The 13,174-nt window shown below is 50.0% G+C and overlaps 1 pseudogene; it reads right to left on the reverse strand.

Annotated features, from left to right (window-relative positions):
* Nucleotides 1-1,113: 1,113 nt before the first annotated feature.
* On the reverse strand, nucleotides 1,114-6,431 carry LOC119333229 (annotated as a pseudogene).
* Nucleotides 6,432-13,174: the final 6,743 nt, after the last annotated feature.

Genomic DNA, 13,174 nt, shown 5'->3' on the forward strand with positions numbered 1-13,174 from the left:
CGAGGCCAACTTGCTACGATCATTCAAAAAAAATGAAAACAAAGATATAATACTCTTTCGTTACAACTTCAAGTGAGTGTTACTGTCTTGTGCATATTCGGTTTCCCTTATATGTTAGTCCAGGTTATATTAATGTAATTGATGAGTTATGCATGCGTGCGCAGGTACCACTATATTCTCCTAGAGATTAGGCTTGAGCGGGGAGTAGTAACAGTCTTGGACTCTAAACGAAAAGATCCCCAGGAGTATGCGGACATGACTGAAATCCTCAAGAAGTAAGTTAAATCGATCATTATCCATCATATCAGCAACTTTGTTCATTTCCTGATATCAAGTAATTGTTTTCTTTGTCCGGCAGGGTTTGGAGAAAATTCACCAGAAAAGTTCCGGGACTGCCGAAGGATTTGGAATTTAGACACCCGAAAGTAAGTACTATAGTAGCATGTTCCGCTCATCTCCTAGCTAGTGATTCAAGCGCTAGTTTCATCAATACCATTTAGCATTCTTGCTTATCAGTTTGATTGACCTCTATTTCTTGTAAAGTGGTTGTGGCAGGAATAAGGGAATGATTTCTGTGGATACTACGTCTGCGAGTCCATCCGCCACACGACCTGTGAGCGGGGCAGGTACTCTGACGAACAATATGAAGTACGTAAATAACAACATTCACAATTTTATTTTATTACCATCATCTGTGTTGAGTTTCATTCATTCATATATATATATATATGTATTGACCCCCTTCTTCAAATTAGATGTTTCGAAAGCGGGATGAACTCCTAGCACCAGCTCGCATGCGAGCAATTCAAGAGGAATTGGCGGCATTCTTAAGAAAGATAAGAAGAAAAAACTGAAAATAAAAATTTGCATGGATCTTAATATAAAATCTCATAAATATAGCATCGACTAAGACATAATTAACCAAGCCAGTCCACTGAAATTTAAAAAATTATCTAATGATTCTCAAATATTTACGCATATATGTATTGTTGAGATGGAAATGAAATAAATGTGTGTAAAAAGGGTAAGAAATGAAGCATTACATATATATCAATAAAGTAGGGGTTGGAAGTTGTACGCATGAATCTGAAAGAGGACTGGGTGGCGATCACGTTAGAAAAGAGCTTGCGAGCCGAGCATCCACAGGAGAGTGGCCATTATCATGAGCGACGCCCACTCCGGCACCGGAGCACCTGCTGGTGCCGTCTCGAACGTTAGCCGCCCGCCACCGTTGCCATAGATGTCGTAGGTCATCTTCCTGCCTGCCTGCAGAAGGCTACCCAGCACCGAGCCGGTAGCCGCCGACGGCAGTATGGTGATTGGTGAGGCACGCCTACCCGCTGTCGTCGGCGAAAAAATAGTTCTCCACCTTGAGCTCCATCGCCGCGCCGGCGCCGTTAAACAGAAGCACGAGCGTCGGGACCTTGGCTTTGGCAAGGTCCTTCGTGAGGAAGCACACGCGATCGAGGTTGCCTCCGGCTGCGGCGTTCACCGGAAACACGCCCTGCGACTGGATCCTGCCCACGAGCTCCGGCTTCAGGACGTTGTACGCGGCCTTGTCGAGGTAGGTAATGTAAGACAATAAGTTTTGGGAACCAGCACAACCCTCTAGGGGTGGCTTATCTCATTATATATAATGGTTGTGTTACAATATGTACATAGGTACAGAAGTTATACATAGTCTAACATCCTCCCTCAATCTTAGCCACTTTCTAAAGAACTGAGAAGGGTAAGATTGCGCCTACAAGCCTCAAACTGTGGCAGTGGTAAAGGCTTAGTGAAGATATCTGCAAGTTGATCCTTAGACGAGATAAACTTGATATGAAGTTGCTTCTGTGATACACGTTCCCGTACAAAGTGATAGTCAACTTCAATGTGTTTCGTTGGGGCATGAAATACTGGATTTGCAGAAAGGTATGTAGCACCGATGTTATCACACCAAAGAATAGGAGGCTGTGGTTGAGACAAACCCAACTCCTGAAGCAAAGACTGCACCCAAATAATCTCTGCAGTAGCATTAGCCACAGCCTTGTACTCAGCTTCAGTACTGCTACGTGACACAGTAGCCTGTTTCCGAGCACTCCAGGCGATCAAATTAGAGCCAAAGAATACTGCATAACCCCCCGTGGATCGCCTGTCATCTGGGCTACCAGCCCTATCTGCATCAGAGAAGGCCGAAAGGACCCGAGAGGAAGTCGGCCGAATATGCATACCAAAAGTCAGGGTGAACTGAACATAACGAAGAATGCGTTTAACAACAGCCCAATGAGTATCTCTGGGAGCCTGAAGATACTGACAAACCCTGTTAACAGCATAAGAGATATCTGGTCTCGTGATCGTCAAGTACTGAAGTCCACCAACAATGCTTCTGTACTCTGTGGCATCCGCAGGAGACAAAAGCTCACCATCAACAGCTGTTATCTTGTCGGTAGACGACATGGGTGTGGTGGTCGGTTTGCACTTCAGCATGCCGGCTTTTTGTAACAACTCCAAGGAGTACTTCTTCTGCGTAAGGACAAGACCAGTAGCACGAGAAGTGACCTCAACTCCAAGAAAGTAGTGAAGCTTCCCAAGATCTTTTACCGCAAAATTAGCACCAAGAGAGCAGACAAGAGCATCAGCAGCATACTGAGAAGAGCTGACAAGGATAATATCATCGACATATACCAAAAGATACATAGTGACTTCTGGCTTCTGTAGAAGAAATAATGAAGTGTTAGCAGTGGACGGCACAAACCCATGAGCACGAAGGGCAGAGGCAAGGCGGGCATGCCAGGCACGAGGAGCTTGCTTCAAACCATATAGTGCTTTGGAAAGACGACAGATATAGTCAGGACGATCAGGATCAGAGAAACCAGGCGGCTGTTTCATATAAACCTCTTCCTCCAAAAATCCATGTAGAAAAGCATTCTGCACATCAAGTTGACGAAGGGACCAACCACGAGAAACAACAATGGAGAGAAGAAGCCGAATAGTGGTAGGCTTGACGACAGGACTGAAGGTGTCCTCATAGTCAAGACCATGACGCTGCCGAAAACCGCGAGCAACAAGTCGCGCTTTGTAACGCTCAATAGATCCATCCGAATGCTTCTTCACTTTGAATACCCATTTTGAGTCAATAACATTTACCCGTGGTGGTGGAGGAACGAGAGTCCATGTCTTGTTACGAAGGAGAGCATGACACTCCTGCTCCATAGCCTCTCGCCAATGTGGAATGCGCAGGGCAGCCTGATATGAGCGAGGCTCAGAAGATGGATCCGCAACAGCAGCAGCCAAACAAGCAGCCAACCAAGCAACTGTACCATCCGTACGTTCCTTAGGTTTGAAAATGCCACTGCGACTGCGTGTATGTGGTCGAGACACAGGAACCACCGAGGTCGACGGAGCAGCCTGCAACGGGCTGGAGGACGGCGACGTTGACGAGTCAGCCGGTGACGAGGAGCCAGGCACGGTAGCCTCGGACTCAGTCGGCGAAGAAGGCCGGCCCACCGGCGAAACCGGCAGAGCAGACGAAGCAGCTGGCGACTCCGGCATCCCAGACCGGGCCGATGGCGAGCTCGGCATAGTGGGCCGTGGCGCGGCCGGTGTCGCGGGCCGATCCGCTGATGAAGGCGACGTGAGGACCCGAGCCGCGGGCGAAGACGGCGTGACGGGCCGAGCCACGGGCGACTCGGCGGCCGCTGGCGAAAAAGGCCGAGCCGCTGGAGACTCAGCGATCACTGGCGTAGCAGACCGAACAGTGGAGATGCTCGGCGCGACGGGCTCGTCGGGTGACCATGCATGGGCACGCGAATCGATGCCATGCAACAGAGGGCGATCGACATGCCCACCAGAAGACGACGATGATGATGGTGAATCCTCCAACAGCTCCAAACGAGCTCCACGTCCGGTTCCTGCACCATGGTTAGGTAACAACAAAGGAGAGTATGCAACATCATCAAATTGGTCAGAAGCAACAGAGGATGAATGCAGGGATGGTGGTTCGACAGTGGACACAGGAAGGTTGGCAAAGGGAAAAACATGCTCATCAAACACGACGTCCCAAGATATATAGACACGATTAGTGGGAACATGAAGACATTTGTAACCTTTATGAAGAGAGCTATAGCCAAGGAAAACACACTTCTTAGAACGAAACTCAAGCTTGCGCTTGTTATATGGACGAAGATGCGGCCAGCAAGCACACCCAAATACCTTGAGAAAGGTATAATCAGGTTGTTCATTAAGGAGAACCTCAATGGGAGTCTTCATGACCCGTTGCTCAGTGAGAAGAAGCCGAGAGAAAACCTCGTGTGCCAACATGGGTGTCGAGTTACCCCGCTCGTTGATGATCTCGACTAAGGCATCATACTCCTCATCAAGACCATTGACAATAAACGAGTTGAACTCGGAGTCAGTGAGGGGCTGTCCAATGGAGGCCAATGTGTCGGCAAGGCCCTTGACCTTGTTGTAGAACTCAGTGGCCGTGGAGTCAAGCTTCTGACACTCTCCAAGCTGACGACGGAGTGCAGAGACACGAGCCTGGGACTGCGCTGCAAAGGTGCGCTCAAGGATGGTCCAGGCCTCATGAGACGTCTTCGCGAAGACAACAAGGCCGGCAACTGCCGGCGAGAGCGACCCCTGGATGGAGGAGAGGTTCGCCTGGTCCTGCCCCGTCCAGACGCGATGGGCCGGATTGTAGACCGGACCGTGCATGCTGTCTACCAGCGCGGGTGGGCAGGGAAGCGATCCGTCGACGTAGCCTAGCAGGTAGTGACTCCCCAAGAGCGGGAGAACCTGCGCAAGCCAGAAGATGTAGTTGTCTGCAGAGAGCTTGATGGTGATGAGATGACCGAAGTGAAACGGCGGCGGCGAAGACGATCCCATCGAGGAGGCTGCCTGGGGTGCAAACACCATGAAGGCAGCCGGAGGCACCGAAGCCGATGCGGGAGGAGGCGGGACCGCAGCCAGGGCGGGCGCCGCAAAGCTCGCGGCCGGTGCGGATGCCGCAAGGCCCGCGGCCGGGGCGGACGCCGCCAACCCCGCCAGCGGGGTGGTGTGATCCGCTCGCGGCAGGAGCGGCGGGACGACGCCTGCGGAATCCGCAGCGGACGGCGGCGCCGCGGTGTGGACCACGAGGTCACGCCCGAGCGAGGGCGCCGGCGGCGTGGAGAAGACGGAGCCGATGCTCCTTGTCCCGATCGGAGCCTGAACGGAGACGGCATCGAGCGGGAGGTTGAGCAGAGCCGCAAGAGAGGCCGGGAGGAAGCCCGCAGCAGTGGAACCGGTGGTGGCGGCGCTCGACATGGCGGCGGCGCGATCGGTGGCGCGGCGGCGGCGGCGAAGGCGGCGGCGGTGCGGGTATTAGGGTTTAGAAGCGGAAGCGATCGTAACCTAGCGTGATACCATGTAAGACAATAAGTTTTGGGAACCAGCACAACCCTCTAGGGGTGGCTTATCTCATTATATATAATTGTTGTGTTACAATACGAACATAGGTACAGAAGTTATACATAGTCTAACAGGTAAACGGCAGAGTGGTGCTCAAGTAAACCCCGCCGGAGCCATCCTGCCGGACGTCGAAGGTCCCGGCGGGGATGGCTGTGAGGAGCTGGTCGTCTACCTGCACGCCCGTGAGGTTGACGTAGTACAGGTAAGGGTTCTGGTGTTCTGTGGCCGGCAGCAGCAGCGTGCTGCTGCTGCTGCCGCTGCCCCCTGTAGTCGTCGTCGCCGTCTGCAGCGCGGTGTAATCGGCGCCGGCGCCCCAGCTCCAGCTGAGGTGCCCAAGCGCACGCGCACTCGCATTTTTTCCGCCGGCGGGGTCGCCGGGAGGCGAGATAAAGTAGGTGAAGCTGGAGATTTTGAGCTGCGAGACGAGGGAGAGGGGTCCCCTGCTGAAGCCGGCGAATCCGGAGGCCCCGTCGAGGCTGGGCACCGTGATGTCGCCGCTGCAGCCGAACACCACGCCTTTGACGGGCGTGGCCCTGAAGCTGAACGTCTCGGTGGCGAGGAAGCCGGACGTGGTGCCAGCGTAGTAGGGCTTTACGTACCCGCAGAGATTGTCGTCTTGCACGCGGCACTGGTGCTCGCCCAGGACGGGAAGCATGTAATCGCAAATCTGGGTGTCGCAGCCGACCAGGGCGTAGGAGGAGGAGTTTCTGGGCAGGAATGTGGGCGTCATCGGCGGCGTCAGCCTGGTGCAGGAGGGGCAGCGTTCACACTGCGCCCAGACGAGGTCGCTGGCGATGTCCATGACGATGGAGAGGGGCTGCGGCGATGTCCCAACTCCCAACGGCGAGGTCGAAGATGAAGGGGCTGAAACCGTCCGACGCCGCGCTGCCCACCTGCTGGCCGTCGTTGCGCTGGCCCGCAGGTAGGCCCTGCTGCGCCGACGAGACAGGGGCCGGAGCCAGAGGAAGAAGAAGAAAAAGAGAAAGAAGTGAGGCCGCCATTGCTACCGTCACTGCGACGGTCTTAATAGCCGTACGTATTATATCTGTGGCTTCTGAAATTGTGAGTGGCCATGTCCGTGCTTACTTCTAGCTAGGTTTTGCTACTAGTAGCTCATGCAGGTCGCTATCCAAAGTATATATATCATCCATCCATATATTGTCGTCAAAACCCTGCCATGCATGACGATAAAAGCCATTTGGCAAATGTTGTCATGTGTGACCAAATGTGTTTGTCTAGGCGAAGAGTTTGCCTTTTATTCTGTCCATCCAAGAAACATCGAGTGCGACGTACACATGCTTACAAGTTGATGAGTTCACCGGCCGTAGATATATCGCCTCGCTGCCGTCTTTGTATGGATTCCATACGGGCGCTGTGATAACCGCATGCCACTGGGAGGCCCTAGCTTATCTACCTTGTTTTGTTTGGCTCCCTGAAAAAGAAAACTTGGTTTTGTTCGGCAGTACACTGCTCGAAATGACCATATATCTATCCATGTACACCACGACGGAATTTTTTACCGAGTAATACTACACCTACGTAGAGGATGTTATGTGGTTTACGTAATCAGCGACGTGGCTAATTATGATTGGAGAAGGGGGAGGGAAGGCCCCCACCCACCTGAAAATAGGAGGCAGAGAAGTTTCAAGGAAGGTCACATAAGAAAGGTTCGTAGCTTTAAGTGGATATAGGATTATCAGTTTTTGCCCGTGTATGCATAGTAGCTATCCGCACTACAATCATTGAGTTTGACGAATACCGAGTTGTTTGCCGAGTGTATTTCATCGCGCACTCTGAAAATGACATGTGCTAAATGCAATGCATATCTATACGTGCTAATATTTATCTATATCTATATATCTATACCTACTAATAAAGGAAGTTAAATGATAAGTATTACATGTGTGGCACTAAACACTTCAGCCCTGACTTTTTTATAACTAAAATTGCCATCCAAAAAGAAAAAAAAAGGTTGAAACTTGTCATCCGAAAAAAGTTGCCATACTTGACAACTAAAGTTATCATCCTCGTGTCACTAAGCTTGGCGTAAAAAATATTCGGAGTTGCCATGTGTTTGTATCACACGTGTAACATTTATCAAGGTCCTAAAGAAATGAGTAATTCTGCTCATCCGTCAATAATTTTACAGAAGTCCATGTGGTTTTGGTTAATTATCATGTGGTACTATTTCCCATAAGTAAATTGCACGCACATGGGGTGTCTGAGTCTCTGAGATCAGATGCCTCTTGTACATTAAAATCGGACGTGGCGTAAATGTAGCTAGCCATAGTACTCTTGTTCACATTGATCGCTCTCAACAGCGCACGGCGAGCTGGCTGAGAAGCTACAGTGAGGAGATTGCTAGCATAGTTGCAGATGGTTGTAGCTCTTCTATTTGAGTTATGATGATATTCCCTTTTCCTAAAGAAAATTATTAGTAAACTGAAAGCAATAATAACATACTCCTAATACAATAAAGATTGTAGAAAGAACGACAAAATGGCAATTGGCAAAGCAAGGGTTGAACACAAGAACTGCCGCTCCACTCTACAAGTGCGAAACAACTGATCTATTGATTTGACTAGTTTAAACTGGATCGCTTTCTTCCACTACCTCAGTCCGGAATTATTGTGGCTTAAATGGATGTATCTGGTAGAAATAATTCCGGACAGAAGGAGTATTATACAGTATTCAACCGAGTCAATTACACCGGTGGTGTTAAAACTTGTCGTGAACGGTCACTTCGATACTAGAACTTGCGGCATACATCAAACTAGTGTAAAAACAATCATGTTTGGATTGAAAGCGACACCGACTAGGCTCACTTGCATGGCGCAGGTCCCGCTGTCAGCCACCAAATGACATGGGGTGTGACGCCCAGATAATTAAGCTACAGTAAACCTCTATTAACGATGCCATGTCACCACGATTACTATTGTTAACCTCACGATGCATCAGCTCCTGAAGTGATCAAATTCAAAATCGGGCAAACAATAAAAGTTGTTCAAATCAGAAACTAAATTGTTCATTAAATAACAAATATTCCAAAGACAATTCTAAAATTGAAACCAACATTATTGGAATTGGGTAAGTGACTCAAACATCCTCAAACAGTGACTAAAGACAATATTTATCGACCTTTTATTTAATCTAAGTCAAATATGAAATTATGTTTTGCCCAAACTAGTTTTTGGTGCTAGGGTATACTGCACTGCTAATTATGAGCTAGGTCCCTTTTTTTGTAAAAGTCCTTTTGTGGCCTAACTATTTGCAAAACAGAACATGAGAGAAAATAAAATAAATAAAAAGAAAAAGGAAACAAGTATAAACAAAAAAAAAACGGGCAAAGGGACCCGGGGCCTGCTAGGCCTTGGCCCAACTGGCCGGCCCAACCGCACCTCTCCTGGCCTATATGGCCTCTCCCCTGTGACCTAACCCCCGATCCACCCCACTCGCAGCCACTCACCCCCACGTCGTTCTCCCCTTCCCCCGATCCAGAATTGGATCGAGGCGCTCGACGCCGCCGCCGCTCGGAGGCGCCCCAACCCCGCGCCCCGCCGCGCCTCCGTCCTCCCCCGCATCCGTCGCGCCAGAGCCTTTCTCCCTCCCCCTCCCCCCGGCGCCTCACCATCCCGGCCGCGTCCGGCGCTACTCCCCGCAGCCCCGGCGAGCGCGCCTGTGCGGGAGGACTGCCGCGTCTGCCCCGCAGCTTCTTCATCTTCCTCGCGCAGCGCTTGCAACACCACCGGCCGCCGCCGTCATCGCCACGCCCCGCCGAAGCTCACCACCGCCTCGCGAGCCATGGCTTCCTCCTCCTCGCCCCATGCTGAGGGCGTCGTCTCCGCGCCGCGTCCCCCGAGCCTTCTACTCGGCCTCACACCTGCCAGCCCATCCGGTCGCCGGACCTCGCCGGCAGGGTTCCTCCGGCCTCCCCGAGCCCTCCTCTGCAACGATGTGAGCACCCGGCTCCCCCCTGGCCTCTCCCCTCTCTTCGTCGTGCCTCGTAGGCGCCCTGCCGACGAGGCCGTGCCTCTGCCGCCACTCGACGCCGACGTGGTGGTCGATTCCGACCGTCCTAGCTCCTGCTAGAAGCTCCAGTGGGTGTGCGGCGAGGCCCTCATCCGATCCATGACGACCGCCGCTAGAATGTTCGCCGGAGGCGAGCGCACGGTCGTCGCCGGTGCGCTCTGCCTCAATGCTGTTACCCTGCTGACGTGGCACTACGATTATCACTTATTTACCATGCTAATCAACTCCCTATGTCATTGACCAGTGGGTCATCCCTGCTAATTCCCACTGTTTAATAAACCTGTTAACTAAGTAGACAATAACATGTGGACCCCAACGCCCAAATAACCCTTCACTTAAAACATGCCCCTGGCAGTAGGCCCCAATACTTAATTAGATTAAGCAAAACCGTTTAAAACTTTGTTTAACAAAAGGTTCCACTAACATATGGGTCCCACTGCTAAATAAATCTAGTTAGATAAATAGTTTAACCAGCTGTCTATGACATGTGGGCCCCCCACATGTCAGTTGGACCAGTCAAACCAGTCACTTGTTGACTGTTGACTATTGGCTAGGCAGTCAATAGGACCCACCTATCAGTCAAATAGTCATATCCCTGGGTACACTTCTGTGTACCCGTAGCATATAGTATTTAATATAATTTTGAATTAAATTAACTATAGAATTTCAGAAAAACAATTTAGACATTGAAAAATCATAGAAAATAATCCGTATCTCGGATGAAAATACTTTGTACATGAAAGTTGCTCAGAACAACGAGACGAACCCAGATACGCAGCCCGTTCGTCCACCACGCATCCCTAGCATAACAAACACGCAACTTCCCCCTCCGGCTCATCTGTCCAAAAATGTGATACCCCGGGGATATTTTCCCGGATGTTTCCCCCTTCACCGGTACCACCGCATACCGCGTTATGTCACCCCTAGCACCGCGTATTGTCTTGTTATGCTTTGTGATACTTTGATTGCTCTATTATTTATTGTATTCCCCCTCCGTTACCTATTTCCGGTAGACCCCGAGACTGCCGGCGCCCCCAGTTCGACTACGATGTCGACGACCTCTCTTTCTTGCCAGAGCAACCAGGCAAGCCCCCCCTTTGATCACCAGATATCGCCTACTCTTTTCTCTATACTGCTTGCATTAGAGTAGTGTAGCATGTTACTGCTTTCCGTTATTCCTATCCTGATGCATAGCCTGTCCTTGCTACTACTATTGTTACCATTACCTGCTATCCTACTGCTTAGTATAGGATGCTAGTGTTCCATCAGTGGCCCTACACTCTTGTCCGTCTGCCATGCTATACTACTGGGCCGTGATCACTTCGGAAGGTGATCACGGGCATATACGATATACTTTACACAGTTACATTACCTGTGATATTGTTCGGAGATGGGGGCTGAAGGGGCAGGTGGCTCCATCCCGGTAGAGGTGGGCCTGGGTTCCCGACGGCCCCCGACGGTTACTTTGAGGCGGAGCGACAGGGCAGGTTGAGACCACCTAGGAGAGAGGTGGGCCTGGCCCTGGTCGATGTTCGCGGATACTTAACACGTTTAACGAGATCTTGGTATTTGATCTGAGTTTGGCTACTGGCTTATACGCACTAACCATCTACGCGGGGACAGTTATGGGCACTCGACGTCGTGGTATCAGCCGAAGCACTTCGTGACGCCAGCGACTGAGCGGCGCGCGCCGGGTTGGACCGCGTAACGTGACTTCCTTTGTAATGGAGGTTGCTAGGTCTGCTCTCCGGGCGCGTACGCAACGTGCAGGTGTGCTATGGGCGATGGGCCCAGACCCCTGTGCGCTTAGGTTTAGACCGGCGTGCTGGCCTCTCTGTTGTGCCTAGGTGGGGCTGCGACGTGTTGATCTTACGAGGCCGGGCATGACCCAGGAAAGTGTGTCTGGCCAAATGGGATCGAGCGTGTTGGGTTATGTGGTGCACCCCTGCAGGGAAGTTAATCTATTCGAATAGCCGTGATCTTCGGTAACAGGACGACTTGGAGTTGTACCTTGACCTTATGACAACTAGAACCGGATACTTAATAAAACACACCCTTCCAAGTGCCAGATACAACCCGGTGATCGCTCTCTAACAGGGCAACAAGGAGGGGATCGCCGGGTAGGATTATGCTATATGATGCTACCAAGAGGACTTCAGTCTACTCTCTTCTATATGCTGCAAGACGGAGGCTGCCAGAAGCGTAGTCTTCGATAGGATTAGCTATCCCCCTCTTATTCTGGCATTCTGCAGTTCAGTCCACTGATATGGCCCTTTACACATATATCCATGCATATGTAGTACAGCTCCTTGCTTGCGAGTACTTTGGATGAGTACTCACGGTTGCTTTCTCCCTCTTTTCCCTCTATCCCTTCTACCTGGTTGTCGCAACCAGATGTTGGAGCCCAGGATCCAGACGCCACCTTCGACGACGACTCCTACTACACCGGAGGTGCCTACTACTACGTGATGCCCGCTGACGACGACCAGGAGTAGTTAGGAGGATCCCAGGCAGGAGGCCCGCGCCTCTTTCGATTTGTATCCCAGTTTGTGCTAGCCTTCTTAAGGCAAACTTGTTTAACTTATGTCTGTACTCAGATATTGTTGCTTCCGCTGACTCGTCTATGATCGAGCTCTTGTATTCGAGCCCTTGAGGCCCCTGGCTTGTAATATGATGCTTGTATGACTTATTTTATTTGTAGAGTTGTGTTGTGATATCTTCCCGTGAGTCCCTGATCTTGATCGTACACGTTTGCGTGTATGATTAGTGTACGATTGAATCGGGGGCGTCACATGGGCCCTGCTATTTTACCAAAAGGAAACTCGAATTTTTTTGTCCTCACGAATAGCCCCTGACACGTGTCAAAATGTTGGCCATATAGGTTCCATATGTCAGCCACACATAAATAAATTATAAAAAATAAGGACTGAAATTTGGCACACGTGCGCCAGATAGCAAAAGTACCACACACCTCATTTTTTATATTTTGTAGCTCAAACTGTCGGTCCGATGCAAAAATCATTTTCATATAAAAGATTTCTCGCGACGAGACTTCGAAACTAGATCCCATGTTGATATGTTTCGACAACTTTTTCTTATGTCAAAAGTTACTACGCATGGGCTACATAAGTTACCAAGCCTATTCTGTGCATGTTACCGTGCTATTTTCTCATAAGTTATCGGGGTTATATTTTTCAAACAAGTATTTCCCCTTGGTAAAATTTACGACGGTGTTTGTACATGTGCTATTGGGTCAAAAGTTACCATCCGTGGGGTATGCAACTTATCATGCTAGTTTGACATAAGTTACCGGGGGTATGTTTTTCAACAATTATATTTTCCCCCTTGGTCAAAGTTACCGCGGTGTTTGTAAGTAAGTTATCGGTTATGCAATTTCTACATTATCGTGCTATTTTCACATAAATTATCGGGGGTATATTTTCAACAACAAATTGTTTCCATTAGTCAAAGTTACCATAGTGTTTTGTACATAAATTATCGGGTACGCGGTTCGTACATTACCGTGCTATTTTCACATAAGTTACCGTGATTATGTGTTTCAACAACGTTTTCCCACTTGGTCAAAGTTATCACGATGTTTGTATGTAAATTGTCGGGTATGCAGTTTGTTTCTTACTGTATTATTTTCACATAAGTTACACAAATCCACACCCCCCCAAGTTACCGCGGTGTTTGTACGTAAGTTATCGGGTAT

The sequence above is a fragment of the Triticum dicoccoides genome, chromosome 7A, assembly GCF_002162155.2.
Source record: "Triticum dicoccoides isolate Atlit2015 ecotype Zavitan chromosome 7A, WEW_v2.0, whole genome shotgun sequence".
Lineage (NCBI taxonomy): Eukaryota > Viridiplantae > Streptophyta > Magnoliopsida > Poales > Poaceae > Triticum > Triticum dicoccoides.